This window comes from Ptiloglossa arizonensis, chromosome 9 (assembly GCF_051014685.1).
Source record: "Ptiloglossa arizonensis isolate GNS036 chromosome 9, iyPtiAriz1_principal, whole genome shotgun sequence".
NCBI lineage: Eukaryota > Metazoa > Arthropoda > Insecta > Hymenoptera > Colletidae > Ptiloglossa > Ptiloglossa arizonensis.
The window spans coordinates 818,414-832,585 of record NC_135056.1 but is presented as its reverse complement, the minus strand read 5'-3'; positions in this window follow the sequence as shown (position 1 = coordinate 832,585).

Below are 14,172 nucleotides of genomic sequence, written 5' to 3'. Positions count from 1 at the left end.
TCGTGTCTCCGTTTCTTTCTTCGTTTCTCCATTTATTTCTCCGATTCTTCGTTTCTTCGATTCTTTCTTCGTTACTCCGTTTCTTTCTTCGTTTCTCCATTTATTTCTCCGTTTCTCCGTTTCTTTCTTCGTTTCTCCGTTTCTTTGTTCGTTTCTCCGTTTCTTTCTTCGTTTCTCCGGTTATTTCTTCGTTTCTCCATTTATTTCTCCTTTTCTCCGTTTCGTTCTTCGTTTCGCCGTTTCTTTCTCCGTTTCTCGGTTTATTTCTTCGTTTCTCCATTTATTTCTCCGATTCTTCGTTTCTTCGATTCTTTCTCCGTTACTCCGTTTCTTTCTTCGCTTCTCCGTTTCTTTCTTCGTTTCTCCGTTTCTTTTTTCGTTTCTCCGTTTCTTTCTTCGTTTCTCCGTTTCTTTGTTCGTTTCTCCGTTTCTTTGTTCGTTTCTCCGTTTCTATCTTTGTTTCTCCGTTTCTTTCTTCGTTTCTCCGTTTATTTCTTCGTTTCTCCATTTATTTCTCCGATTCTTCGTTTCTTCGATTCTTTCTTCGTTACTCCGTTTCTTTCTTCGTTTCTCCATTTATTTCTCCGTTTCTCCGTTTCTTTCTTCGTTTCTCCGTTTCTTTGTTCGTTTCTCCGTTTCTCCGTTTCTTTCGTCGTTTGTCCGTTTCTTTGTTCGTTTCTCTGTTTGTTTCTTCGTTTCTCCATTTATTTCTCCGTTTCTCCATTTCTTTGTTCGTTACTCCGTTTCTTTCTTCGTTTCTCCGTTTCTTTCTTCCTTTCTCCGTTTCTTTCTTCGTTTCTCCGTTTATTTCTTCCTTTCTCCACTTATTTCTCCGTTTCTCCGTTTCTTTCTTCGTTTCCCCGTTTCTTTCTTCGTTTCTCCGTTTCTTTCTTTGTATCTCCGTTTCTTTCTTCGTTTCTCCTATTCTTTCTTCGTTTCTCCGTTTCTCTGTCCGTTTCTCCGTTTCCTTCTTCGTTTGTCCGTTTCTTTGTTCGTTTCTCTGTTTGTTTCTTCGTTTCTCCATTTATTTCTCCGTTTCTCCGTTTCTTTGTTCGTTACTACGTTTCTTTCTTCGTTTCTCCGTTTCTTTCTTCGTTTCTCCGTTTCTTTCTTCGTTTCTCCATTTATTTCTCCGATTCTCCGTTTCTTTCTTCGTTTCTCCGTTTCTTTCTTCATTTCTTCGTTTCTTTCATCGTTTCTCCGTTTCTTTCTTCGTTTCTCCGTTTCTTTGTTCGTTTCTCCGTTTCTTTCTTCGTTTCTCCGTTTCTTTCTTCGTTTCTCCGTTTGTTTCTTCGTTTCTCCGTTTCTTTCTTCGTTTCTCCGTTTCTTTCTTCGTTTCTCCGTTTCTTTGTACGTTTCTCCGTTTCTTTCTTCGTTTCGCCGTTTCTTTCTCCGTTTCTCGGTTTATTTCTTCGTTTCTCCATTTATTTCTCCGATTCTTCGTTTCTTCGATTCTTTCTTCGTTACTCCGTTTCTTTCTTCGTTTCTCCGTTTCTTTCATCGTTTCTCCGTTTCTTTCTTAGTTTCTCCGTTTCTTTGTACGTTTCTCCGTTTCTTTCTTCGTTTCGCCGTTTCTTTCTACGTTTCTCGGTTTATTTCTTCGTTTCTCCATTTATTTCTCCGATTCTTCGTTTCTTCGATTCTTTGTTCGATTCTCCGTTTCTTTCTTCGTTTCTCCGTTTCTTTCTTCATTTCTCCGTTTCTTTCTTCGTTTCTCCGTTTATTTCTTCCTTTCTCCACTTATTTCGCCGTTTCTTCGTTTCTTTCTTCGTTTCCCCGTTTCTTTGTTCGTTTCTCCATTTCTTTCTTTGTATCTCCGTTTCTTTCTTCGTTTCTCCGATTCTTTCTTCGTTTCTCCGATTCTTTCTTCGTTTCTCCGTTTCTCTCTCCGTTTCTCCGTTTCCTTCTTCGTTTGTCCGTTTCTTTGTTCGTTTCTCTGTTTGTTTCTTCGTTTCTCCATCTATTTCTCCGTTTCTCCGTTTCTTTGTTCGTTACTCCGTTTCTTTCTTCGTTTCTCCGTTTCTTTCTTCGTTTCTCCGTTTTTTTCTTCGTTTCTCCGTTTATTTCTTCGTTTCTCCATTTATTTCTCCGATTCTCCGTTTCTTTCTTCGTTTCTCAGTTTCTTTCTTCGTTTCTCCGTTTCTTTCTTCGTTTCTCCATTTATTTCCCCGATTCTCCGTTTCTTTCTTCGTTTCTCCGTTTCTTTCTTCGTTTCTTCGTTTCTTTCTTCGTTTCTCCGTTTCTTTCTTCGTTTCTCCGTTTCTTTGTTCGTTTCTCCGTTTCTTTCTTCGTTTCTCCGTTTCTTTCTTCGTTTCACCGTTTCTTTCTTCGTTTCTCCGTTTCTTTCTTCGTTTCTCCGTTTCTTTCTTCGTTTCTCCGTTTCTTTGTACGTTTCTCCGTTTCTTTCTTCGTTTCGCCGTTTCTTTCTCCGTTTCTCGGTTTATTTCTTCGCTTCTCCATTTATTTCTCCGATTCTTCGTTTCTTCGATTCTTTCTTCGTTACTCCGTTTCTTTCTTCGTTTCTCCGTTTCTTTCTTCGTTTCTCCGTTTCTTTCTTTGTTTCTCCGTTTCTTTCTTCGTTTCTCCGTTTCTTTGTTCGTTTCTCCATTTCTTTGTTCGTTTCTCCGTTTCTTTCTTCGTTTCTCCGTTTCTTTCTACGTTTCTCCGTTTCTTTGTCCGTTTCTCCGTTTATTTCTTCGTTTCTCCATTTATTTCTCCGTTTCTCCGTTTCTTTCTTGGTTTCTCCGTTTCTTTCTTCGTCTCTCCGTTTCTTTCTTCGTTTCTCCGTTTCTTTCTTCGTTTCTCCGTTTCTTTTTTCGTTTCTCCGTTTCTATCTTCGTTTCTCCGTTTCTTTCTTCGTTTCTCCGTTTCTTTGTTCCTTTCTCCGTTTCTTTCTTTGTTTCTCCGTTTCTTTCTTCGTTTCTCCGTTTATTTCTTCGTTTCTCCATTTATTTCTCCGTTTCTCCGTTTCTTTGTTCGTTTCTCCGTTTCTTTGTTCGTTTCTCCGTTTCTTTGTTCGCTTCTCCGTTTCTCGGTTTATTTCTTCGTTTCTCCATTTATTTCTCCGATTCTCCGTTTCTTTCTTCGTTTCTTCGTTTCTTTCTTCGTTTCCCGTTTCTTTCTTCGTTTATCCGTTTGTTTGTTCGTTTCTCTGTTTCTTTCTCCGTTTCTCGGTTTATTTCTTCGTTTCTCCATTTATTTCTCCGATTCTCCGTTTCTTTCTTCGCTTCTCCGTTTCTTTCTTCGTTTCTCCGTTTATTTCTTCGTTTTTCCATTTATTTCTCCGTTTCTCCGTTTCTTTCTTCGTTTCTCCGTTTCTTTGTTCGTTTCTCCGTTTCTTTGTTCGCTTCTCCGTTTCTCGGTTTATTTCTTCGTTTCTCCATTTATTTCTCCGATTCTCCGTTTCTTTCTTCGTTTCTTCGTTTCTTTCTTCGTTACTCTGTTTCTTTCTTCGTTTCTACGTTTCTTTCTTCGTTTCTCCGTTTCTTTCTTCGTTTCTCAGTTTCTTTCTTCGTTTCTCCGTTTCTTTGTTCGTTTCTCCGTTCCTTTCTCCGTTTCTCGGTTTATTTCTTCGTTTCTCCATTTATTTCTCCGATTCTCCGTTTCTTTCTTCGTTTCTTCGTTTCTTTCTTCGTTTCTACGTTTCTTTCTTCGTTTCTCCGTTTCTTTCTTCGTTTCTCCGTTTCTTTCTTCGTTTCTCCGTTTCTTTCTTCGTTTCTCCGTTTCGTTCTTCGTTTCGCCGTTTCTTTCTCCGTTTCTCGGTTTATTTCTTCGTTTCTCCATTTATTTCTCCGATTCTTCGTTTCTTCGATTCTTTCTCCGTTACTCCGTTTCTTTCTTCGCTTCTCCGTTTCTTTCTTCGTTTCTCCGTTTCTTTTTTCGTTTCTCCGTTTCTTTCTTCGTTTCTCCGTTTCTTTGTTCGTTTCTCCGTTTCTTTGTTCGTTTCTCCGTTTCTATCTTTGTTTCTCCGTTTCTTTCTTCGTTTCTCCGTTTATTTCTTCGTTTCTCCATTTATTTCTCCGTTTCTCCGTTTCTTTGTTCGTTTCTCCGTTTCTTTCTACGTTTCTCCGTTTCATTCTTCGTTCCCCGTTTCTTTCTTCGTTTCTCCGTTTCTTTGTTCGTTTCTCCGTTTATTTCTTCGTTTCCCCATTTATTTCTCCGTTTCTCCGTTTCTTTCTTCGTTACTCCGTTCTTTCTTCGTTTCTCCGTTTCTTTCTTCGTTTATCCGTTTCTTTGTTCGTTTCTCTGTTTCTTTCTCCGTTTCTCGGCTTATTTCTTCGTTTCTCCATTTATTTCTCCGATTCTCCGTTTCTTTCTTCGTTTCTCCGTTTCTTTCTTCGTTTCTCCGTTTATTTCTTCGTTTCTCCATTTATTTCTCCGTTTCTCCGTTTCTTTCTTCGTTTCTCCGTTTCTTTGTTCGTTTCTCCGTTTCTTTCTTCGTTTCTCCGTTTCTTTCTTCGTTTCTCCGTTTCTTTCTTCGTTTCTCCATTTATTTCCCCGATTCTCCGTTTCTTTCTTCGTTTCTCCGTTTCTTTCTTCGTTTCTTCGTTTCTTTCTTCGTTTCTCCGTTTCTTTCTTCGTTTCTCCGTTTCTTTGTTCGTTTCTCCGTTTCTTTCTTCGTTTCTCCGTTTCTTTCTTCGTTTCACCGTTTCTTTCTTCGTTTCTCCGTTTCTTTCTTCGTTTCTCCGTTTCTTTCTTCGTTTCTCCGTTTCTGTGTACGTTTCTCCGTTTCTTTCTTCGTTTCGCCGTTTCTATCTCCGTTTCTCGGTTTATTTCTTCGTTTCTCCATTTATTTCTCCGATTCTTCGTTTCTTCGATTCTTTCTTCGTTACTCCGTTTCTTTCTTCGTTTCTCCGTTTCTTTGTACGTTTCTCCGTTTCTTTCTTTGTTTCTCCGTTTCTTTCTTCGTTTCTCCGTTTCTTTGTTCGTTTCTCCATTTATTTCTCCGTTTCTCCGTTTCTTTCTTCGTTTCTCCGTTTCTTTCTACGTTTCTCCGTTTCTTTGTCCGTTTCTCCGTTTATTTCTTCGTTTCTCCATTTATTTCTCCGTTTCTCCGTTTCTTTCTTGGTTTCTCCGTTTCATTCTTCGTTTCTCCGTTTCTTTCTTCGTTTCTCCGTTTCTTTCTTCGTTTCTCCGTTTCTTTTTTCGTTTCTCCGTTTCTATCTTCGTTTCTCCGTTTCTTTCTTCGTTTCTCCGTTTCTTTGTTCCTTTCTCCGTTTCTTTCTTTGTTTCTATGTTTCTTTCTTCGTTTCTCGGTTTATTTCTTCGTTTCTCCATTTATTTCTCCGTTTCTCCGTTTCTTTGTTCGTTTCTCCGTTTCTTTCTACGTTTCTCCGTTTCTTTCTTCGTTTCCCGTTTCTTTCTTCGTTTATCCGTTTCTTTGTTCGTTTCTCTGATTCTTTCTCCGTTTCTCGGTTTATTTCTTCGTTTCTCCGTTTATTTCTTCGTTTCTCCATTTATTTCTCCGTTTCTCCGTTTCTTTCTTGGTTTCTCCGTTTCTTTCTTCGTTTCTCCGTTTCTTTCTTCGTTTCTCCGTTTCTTTCTTCGTTTCTCCGTTTCTTTCTTCGTTTCTCCGTTTCTTTCTTCGTTTCTCCGTTTCTTTTTTCGTTTCTCCGTTTCTATCTTCGTTTCTCCGATTCTTTGTTCGTTTCTCCGTTTCTTTCTTCGTTTTTCCGTTTCTTTGTTCGTTTCTCCGTTTCTTTCTCCGTTTCTCGGTTTGTTTCTTCGTTTCTCCATTTAATTCTCCGATTCTCCGTTTCTTCCTTCGTTTCTCCGTTTCGTTGTTCGTTTCTCCGTTTCTTTCTTCGTTTCTTCGTTTCTTTCTAGGTTACTCCGTTTCTTTTTCGTGTCTCCGTTTCTTTCTTCGTTTCTCCGGTTATTTCTTCGTTTCTCCATTTATTTCTCCTTTTCTCCGTTTCTCCGTTTCTTTGTTCGTTTCTCCGTTACTTTGTTCGTTTCTCCGTTTCTTTCTTCGTTTCTCCGTTTCTTTGTTCGTTTCTCCGTTCCTTTGTTCGTTTCTCCGTTTCTTTCTTCGGTTCTCCGTTTCTTTGTTCGTTTCTCCGTTTCTTTCTTCGTTTCTTCGTTTCTTCCTTCGTTTCTTTCTTCGTTTCTCCGTTTCTTTCTTCGTTTCTCAGTTTGTTTCTTCGTTTCTCCGTATATTTCTTCGTTTCTCCATTTATTTCTCCGTTTCTCCGTTTCTTTCTTCGTTTCTCCGTTTCTTCCTTCGTTTCTCCGTTTCTTTCTTCGTTTCTCCGTTTCTTTCTTCGTTTCTCCGTTTCTTTCTTTGTTTCTCCGTTTCTTTCTTCGTTTCTCCGTTTCTCTCTTAGTTTCTTCGCTTCTTCCTTCGTTTCTTTCTTCGTTTCTGCGTTTCTTTCTTCGTTTCTTCGTATCTTTCTTCCTTTCTCCGTTTATATCTTCGTTTCTCCATTTATTTCTCGGTTTATTTCTTCGTTTCTCCATTCATTTCTCCGATTCTCCGTTTCTTTCTTCGTTTCTTCGTTTATTTCTTCGTTTCTCCATTTATTTCTCCGTTTCTCCGTTTCTTTCTTCGTTTCTCCATTTCTTTGTTCGTTTCTCCGTTTCTTTGTTCGTTTCTCCGTTTCTTTCTTCGTTTCTCCGTTTCTTTCTTCGTTTCTCCGTTTCTTTCTCCGTGTCTCCGTTTCTTTCTTCGTTTCTCCATTTATTTCTCCGATTCTCCGTTTCTTTCTTCGTTTCTACGTTTCTTTCTTCGTTACCCCGTTTCTTTCTTCGTTTCTCCGTTTCTTTCTTCGTTTCTTCGTTTCTTTCTTCGTTTCTTTGTTCGTTTCTTTGTTCGTTTCTCCGTTTCTTTCTTCGTTTCTCCGATTCTTTCTTCGTTTCTCCGTTTATTTCTTCGTTTCTCCATTTATATCTCCGTTTCACCGCTTCTTTCTTCGTTTCTCCGTTTCTTTGTTCGTTTCTCCGGTTCTTTGTTCGTTTCTCCGTTTCCTTGTTCGTTTCTCCGTTTCTTTCTCCGTTTCTCGGTTTATTTCTCCGTTTCTCCGTCTCTTTGTTCGTTTCTCCGTTTCTTTGTTCGTTTCTTCGTTTCATTGTTCGTTCCTCCGTTTCTCTCTCCGTTTCTACGTTTCTTTCTTCGTTTCTCCGTTTCTTTCTTCGTTTCTCCGTTTCTTTGTTCGTTTCTCCGTTTGTTTCTCCGTTTCTCGGTTTATTTCTTCGTTTCTCCATTTATTTCTCCGATTCTCCGTTTCTTTCTTCGTTGCTTCGTTTCTTTCTTCATTACTCCGATTCTTTCTTCGTTTCTCCGTTTCTTTCTTCGTTTCTCCGTTTCTCCGTTTATTTCTTCGTTTCTCCATTTATTTCTCCGTTTCTCCGTTTCTTTCTTCGTTTCTCCGTTTCTTCCTTCGTTTCTCCGTTTCTTTCTTCGTTTCTCCGTTTCTTTCTTCGTTTCTCCGTTTCTTTCTTTGTTTCTCCGTTTCTTTCTTCGTTTCTCCGTTTCTCTCTTAGTTTCTTCGCTTCTTCCTTCGTTTCTTTCTTCGTTTCTGCGTTTCTTTCTTCGTTTCTTCGTATCTTTCTTCCTTTCTCCGTTTATATCTTCGTTTCTCCATTTATTTCTCGGTTTATTTCTTCGTTTCTCCATTTATTTCTCCGATCCTCCGTTTCTTTCTTCGTTTCTCCGTTTCTTTCTTCGTTTCTCCGCTTCTTTCTTCGTTTCTCCGTTTCTTTCTTCGTTTCTCCGTTTCTTTCTTCGTTTCTTCGTTTCTTTCTTCGTTACTCCGTTTCTTTGTTCGTTTCTCCGTTTCTTTCTTCGTTTCTCCGTTTCTTTCTTCGTTTCTCCGTTTATTTCTTCGTTTCTCCATTTATTTCTCCGTTTCTCCGTTTCTTCCTTCGTTTCTCCGTTTCTTTCTTCGTTACCCCGTTTCTTTCTTCGTTTCTCCGTTTCTTTTTCGTTTCTCCGTTTCTTTCTTCGTTTCTCCGTTTATTTCTTCGTTTCTCCATTTATTTCTCCGTTTCTCCGTTTCTTTCTTCGTTTCTCCGTTTCTTTCTCCGTTTCTCCGTTTCTCCGTTTCTTTCTTCGTTTCTCCGTTTATTTCTTCGTTTCTCCATTTATTTCTCCGTTTCTCCGTTTCTTTCTTCGTTTCTCCGTTTCTTTCTTCGTTACTCCGTTTCTTTCTTCGTTTCTTCGTTTATTTCTTCGTTTCTCCATTTATTTCTCCGCTTCTTTCTCCGTTTCTCCGTTTCTTTCTTCGTTTCTCCAATTATTTCTCCGATTCTCCGTTTCTTTCTTCGTTTCTACGTTTCTTTCTTCGTTACCCCGTTTCTTTCTTCGATTCTCCGTTTCTTTCTTCGTTTCTTCGTTTCTTTGTTCGTTTCTCCGTTTCTTTGTTCGTTTCTCCGTTTCATTGTTCGTTTCTCCGTTTCTTTGTTCGTTTCTCCGTTTCTTTCTCCGTTTCTCGGTTTATATCATCGTTTCTCCATTTATTTCTCCGATTCTCCGTTTCTTTCTTCGTTTCTCCGTTTCATTCTTCGTTTCTCCGTTTCTTTCTTCGTTTCTCCGTTTCTTTCTTCGTTTCTTCGTTTCTTTCTTCGTTTCTCCGTTTCTTTCATCGTTTCTCCGTCTCTTTTTTCGTTTCTCCGTTCCTTTCTTCGTTTCTCCAGTTATTTCTCCGTTTCTCCGTTTCTTTCTTCGTTACTCCGTTTCTTTCTTCGTTTCTCCGTTTGTTTCTTCGTTTCTTTCTTCCTTACTCCGTTTCTTTCTTCGATTCTCCGTTTCTTTCTTCGTTTCTCCGTTTCTCCGTTTCTTTCTTCGTTTCTCCATTTATTTCTCCGTTTCTCCGTTTCTTTCTTCGTTTCTTCGTTTCTTTCTTCGTTACTCCGTTTCTTTTTCGTTTCTCCGTTTCTTTCTTCGTTTCTCCGGTTATTTCTTCGTTTCTCCATTTATTTCTCCTTTTCTCCGTTTCTTTCTTCGTTTCTCCGTTTCTTTGTTCGTTTCTCCGTTTCTTTGTTCGTTTCTCCGTTTCTTCCTCGGTTTCTCCGTTTCTTTGTTCGTTTCTCTGTTCCTTTGTTCGTTTCTCCGTTTCTTTCTTCGGTTCTCCGTTTCTTTGTTCGTTTCTCCGTTTCTTTCTCCGTTTCTCGGTTTATTTCTTCATTTCTCCATTTATTTCTCCGATTCTTCGTTTCTTTGTTCGTTTCTTTGATCGTTTCTCCGTTTCTTTCTTCGTTTCTCCGTTTCTTTCTTCGTTTCTCCGTTTATTTCTTCGTTTCTCCATTTATTTCTCTGTTTCACCGTTTCTTTCTTCGTTTCTCCGTTTCTTTGTTCGTTTCTCCGGTTCATTGTTCGTTTCTCCGTTCCTTTGTTCGTTTCTCCGTTTCTTTCTCCGTTTCTCGGTTTATTTCTTCGTTTGTCCATTTATTTCTCCGATTCTCCGTTTCTTCGTTTCTTTCTTCGTTACTCCGTTTCTTTCTTCGTTTCTCCGTTTCTTTCTTCGTTTCTCCGTTTCTTTCTTCGTTTCTCCGTTTCTTTCTTCGTTTCTCCGTTTCTTTCATCTTTTCTCCGTTTCTTTGTTCGTTTCTCCGTTTCATTCTTCGTTTCTCCGTTTCTTTCACCGTTTCTCGGTTTATTTCTCCGTTTCTCCATTTATTTCACCGATTCTTCGTTTCTTTCTTCGTTTCTTCGTTTCTTTCTTCGTTACTCCGTTTCTTTCTTCATTTCTCCGTTTCTTTCTTCGTTTCTCCGTTTATTTCTTCGTTTCTCCATTTATTTCTCTGTTTCACCGTTTCTTTCTTCGTTTCTCCGTTTCTTTGTTCGTTTCTCCGGTTCATTGTTCGTTTCTCCGTTCCTTTGTTCGTTTCTCCGTTTCTTTCTCCGTTTCTCGGTTTATTTCTTCGTTTGTCCATTTATTTCTCCGATTCTCCGTTTCTTCGTTTCTTTCTTCGTTACTCCGTTTCTTTCTTCGTTTCTCCGTTTCTTTCTTCGTTTCTCCGTTTCTTTCTTCGTTTCTCCGTTTCTTTCTTCGTTTCTCCGTTTCTTTCTTCGTTTCTCCGTTTCTTTCATCTTTTCTCCGTTTCTTTGATCGTTTCTTCGTTTCTTTCTTCGTTACTCCGTTTCTTTCTTCGTTTCTCCGTTTCTTTCTTCGTTTCTTCGTTTCTTTCTTCGTTACTCCGTTTCTTTCTTCGTTTCTCCGTTTCTTTCTTCGTTTCTTTCTTCGTTACTCCGTTTCTTTCTTCGATTCTCCGTTTCTTTCTTCGTTTCTCCGTTTCTTTCTTCGTTTCTCCGATTCTTTCATCTTTTCTCCGTTTCTTTCTCCGTTTCTCCGTTTCATTCTTCGTTTCTCCGTTTCTTTCTCCGTTTCTCGGTTTATTTCTTCGTTTCTCCATTTATTTCACCGATTCTTCGTTTCTTTCTTCGTTTCTTCGTTTCTTTCTTCGTTACTCCGTTTCTTTCTTCATTTCTCCGTTTCTTTCTTCGTTTCTTCGTTTCTTTGTTCGTTTCTCCGTTTCTTTGTTCGTTTCTCCGTTTCTTTGTTCGTTTCTCCGTTTCTTTGTTCGTTTCTCGGTTTATTTCTTCGTTTCTCCATTTATTTCTCCGATTCTCCGTTTCTTCGTTTCTTTCATCGTTACTCCGTTTCTTTCTTGGTTTTGTCCGTTTCTTTCTTCGTTTCTCCGTTTCTTTCTTCGTTTCTCCGTTTCTTTCTTCGTTTCTCCGTTTCTTTCTTCGTTTCTTCGTTTCTTTCTTCGTTTCTCCGTTTCTTTGTTCGTTTCTCCGTTTCTTTGTTCGTTTCTCCGTTTCTTTCTCCGTTTCTCGGTTTATTTCTTCGTTTCTCCATTTATTTCTCCGATTCTCCGTTTCTTTGTTTCTTTCTTCGTTACTCCGTTTCTTTCTTCGTTTCTCCGTTTCTTTCTTCGTTTCTCCGTTTCTGTCTTCGTTTCTCCGTTTCTTTCTTCGTTTCTTCGTTTCTTTCTTCGTTACTCCGTTTCTTTCTTCGTTTCTCCGTTTCTTTCTTCGTTTCTTTCTTCGTTACTCCGTTTCTTTCTTCGATTCTCCGTTTCTTTCTTCGTTTCTCCGTTTCTCCTTTTCTTTCTTCGTTTCTCCACTTATTTCTCCGTTTCTCCGTTTCTTTCTTCGTTTCTCCATTTCTTTCTTCGTTTCTCCGTTTCTTTCTTCGTTTCTCCGTTTCTTTCTTCGGTTCTCCGTTTCTTTGTTCGTTTCTCCGTTTCTTTCTCCGTTTCTCGGTTTATTTCTTAGTTTCTCCATTCAATTCTCCGATTCTCCGTTTCTTTCTTCGTTTCTTCGTTTATTTCTTCGTTTCTCCATTTATTTCTCCGTTTCTCCGTTTCTTTCTTCGTTTCTCCGTTTCTTTCTTCGTTTCTACGTTTCTTTCTTCGTTACCCCGTTTCTTTCTTCGTTTCTCCGTTTCTTTCTTCGTTTCTCCGTTTCTTTCTTCGTTTCTCCGTTTCTTTCTTCGTTTCTCCGTTTCTTTCTTCGTTTCTTCGTTTCTTTCTTCGTTACTCCGTTTCTTTCTTCGTTTCTCCGTTTCTTTCTTCGTTTCTCCGTTTCTTTCTTCGTTTCTCCGTTTCTTTCTTCATTTCTCCGTTTCTTTCTTCGTTTCTTCGTTTCTTTCTTCGTTACTCCGTTTCTTTCTTCGTTTCTCCGTTTCTTTCTTCGTTTCTTTCTTCGTTACTCCGTTTCTTTCTTCGATTCTCCGTTTCTTTCTTCGTTTCTCCGTTTCTTTCTTCGTTTCTCCGTTTCTTTCTTCGGTTCTCCGTTTCTTTGTTCGTTTCTCCGTTTCTTTCTCCGTTTCTCGGTTTATTTCTTCGTTTCTCCATTCATTTCTCCGATTCTCCGTTTCTTTCTTCGTTTCTTCGTTTATTTCTTCGTTTCTCCATTTATTTCTCCGTTTCTCCGCTTCTTTCTTCGTTTCTCCATTTCTTTGTTCGTTTCTCCGTTTCTTTGTTCGTTTCTCCATTTCTTTGTGCGTTTCTCCGTTTCTTTGTTCGTTTCTCCGTTTCTTTCTTCGTTTCTCCGTTTCTTTCTTCGTTTCTCCGTTTCTTTCTCCGTTTCTCCGTTTCTTTCTTCGTTGCTCCATTTATTTCTCCGATTCTCCGTTTCTTTCTTCGTTTCTACGTTTCTTTCTTCGTTACCCCGTTTCTTTCTTCGTTTCTCCGTTTCTTTCTTCGTTTCTCCGTTTCTTTTTCGTTTCTCCGTTTCTTTCTTCGTTTCTCCGTTTATTTCTTCGTTTCTCCGTTTATTTCTTCGTTTCTCCATTTATTTCTCCGTTTCTCCGTTTCTTCGTTTCTTTCTTCGTTTCTCCGTTTCTTTCTTCGTTTCTCCGTTTCTTTCATCGTTTCTCCGTTTCTTTCTTCGTTTCTCCGTTTCTTTCTCCGTTTCTCTGTTTATTTCTTCGTTTCTCCAATTATTTCTCCGTTTCTCCGTTTCTTTCTTCGTTTCTCGGTTTATTTCTTCGTTTCTCCATTTATTTCTCCGTTTCTCCGTTTCTTTCTTCGTTTCTCCGTTTCTTTGTTCGTTTCTCCGTTTCTTTCTCCGTTTCTCTGTTTATTTCTTCGTTTCTCCAATTATTTCTCCGTTTCTCCGTTTCTTTCTTCGTTTCTCCGTTTCTTTGTTCGTTTCCCCGTTTCTTTCTTCGTATCTCCGTTTCTTTCCTCGTTTCTCCGTATCTTCCTTCGTTTCTCCGTTTCTTTCTTCGTTTCTCAGTTTCTTTCTTCGTTTCCCCATTTCTTCCTTCGTTTCTCCGTTTCTTTCTTCGTTTCCCCGTTTATTTCTTCGTTTCTCCATTTATTTCTCCGGTTCTCCGTTTCTCCGTTTCTTTCTTCGTTTCTCCGTTTCTTTGTTCGTTTCTCCGTTTCTCGGTTTATTTCTTCGTTTCTCCATTTATTTCTCCGATTCTCCGTTTCTTTCTTCGTTTCTCCGTTTCTTTCTTCGTTTCTTCGTTTCTTTCTTCGTTACTCCGTTTCCTTCTTCGTTTCTCCGTTTCTTTCTTCGTTTCTCCGTTTCATTCTTCGTTTCTCCGTTTCTCCATTTATTTCTCGGTTTCTCCGTTTCTTTCTACGTTTCTCCGTTTCTTTGTTCTTTTCCCCGTTTCTTTCTTCGTATCTCCGTTTCTTTCCTCGTTTCTCCGTTTCATCCTTCGTTTCTCCGTTTCTTTCTTCGTTTCTCCGTTTATTTCTTCGTTTCTCCATTTATTTCTCCGTTTCTCCGTTTCTTTCTTCGTTTCTCAGTTTCTTTCTTCGTTTCCCCATTTCTTTCTTCGTATCTCCGTTTCTTTCTTCGTTTCTCCGTTTCTTTCTTCGTTTCTCCGCTTCTTTCTTCGTTTCTCCGTTTCTTTGTTCGTTTCTCCGTTTCTTTCTTCGTTTCTCCGTTTCTTTGTTCGTTTCTCCGTTTCTTTCTCCGTTTCTCTGTTTATTTCTTCGTTTCTCCAATTATTTCTCCGTTTCTCCGTTTCTTTCTTCGTTTCTCGGTTTATTTCTTCGTTTCCCCATTTATTTCTCCGTTTCTCCGTTTCTTTCTTCGTTTCTCCGTTTCTTTGTTCGTTTCTCCGTTTCTTTCTCCGTTTCTCTGTTTATTTCTTCGTTTCTCCAATTATTTCTCCGTTTCTCCGTTTCTTTCTTCGTTTCTCCGTTTCTTTGTTCGTTTCCCCGTTTCTTTCTTCGTATCTCCGTTTCTTTCCTCGTTTCTCCGTATCTTCCTTCGTTTCTCCGTTTCTTTCTTCGTTTCTCAGTTTCTTTCTTCGTTTCCCCATTTCTTCCTTCGTTTCTCCGTTTCTTTCTTCGTTTCCCCGTTTATTTCTTCGTTTCTCCATTTATTTCTCCGGTTCTCCGTTTCTCCGTTTCTTTCTTCGTTTCTCCGTTTCTTTGTTCGTTTCTCCGTTTCTCGGTTTATTTCTTCGTTTCTCCATTTATTACACCGATTCTCCGTTTCTTTCTTCGTTTCTTCGTTTCTTCGTTTCGTTCTTCGTTACTCCGTTTCTTTCTTCGTTTCTCCGTTTCTTTCTTCGTTTCTCCGTTTATTTCTTCGTTTCTTCATTTATTTCTCCGATTCTCCGTTTCTTTCTTCGTTTCTTCGTTTCTTTCTTCGTTACTCTGTTTCTTTCTTCGTTTCCCCGTTTCTTTCTTCGTTTCTCCATTTCTTTCTTCGTTTCTCCGTTTATTTCTTCGTTTCTCCATTTATTTCTTCGTATC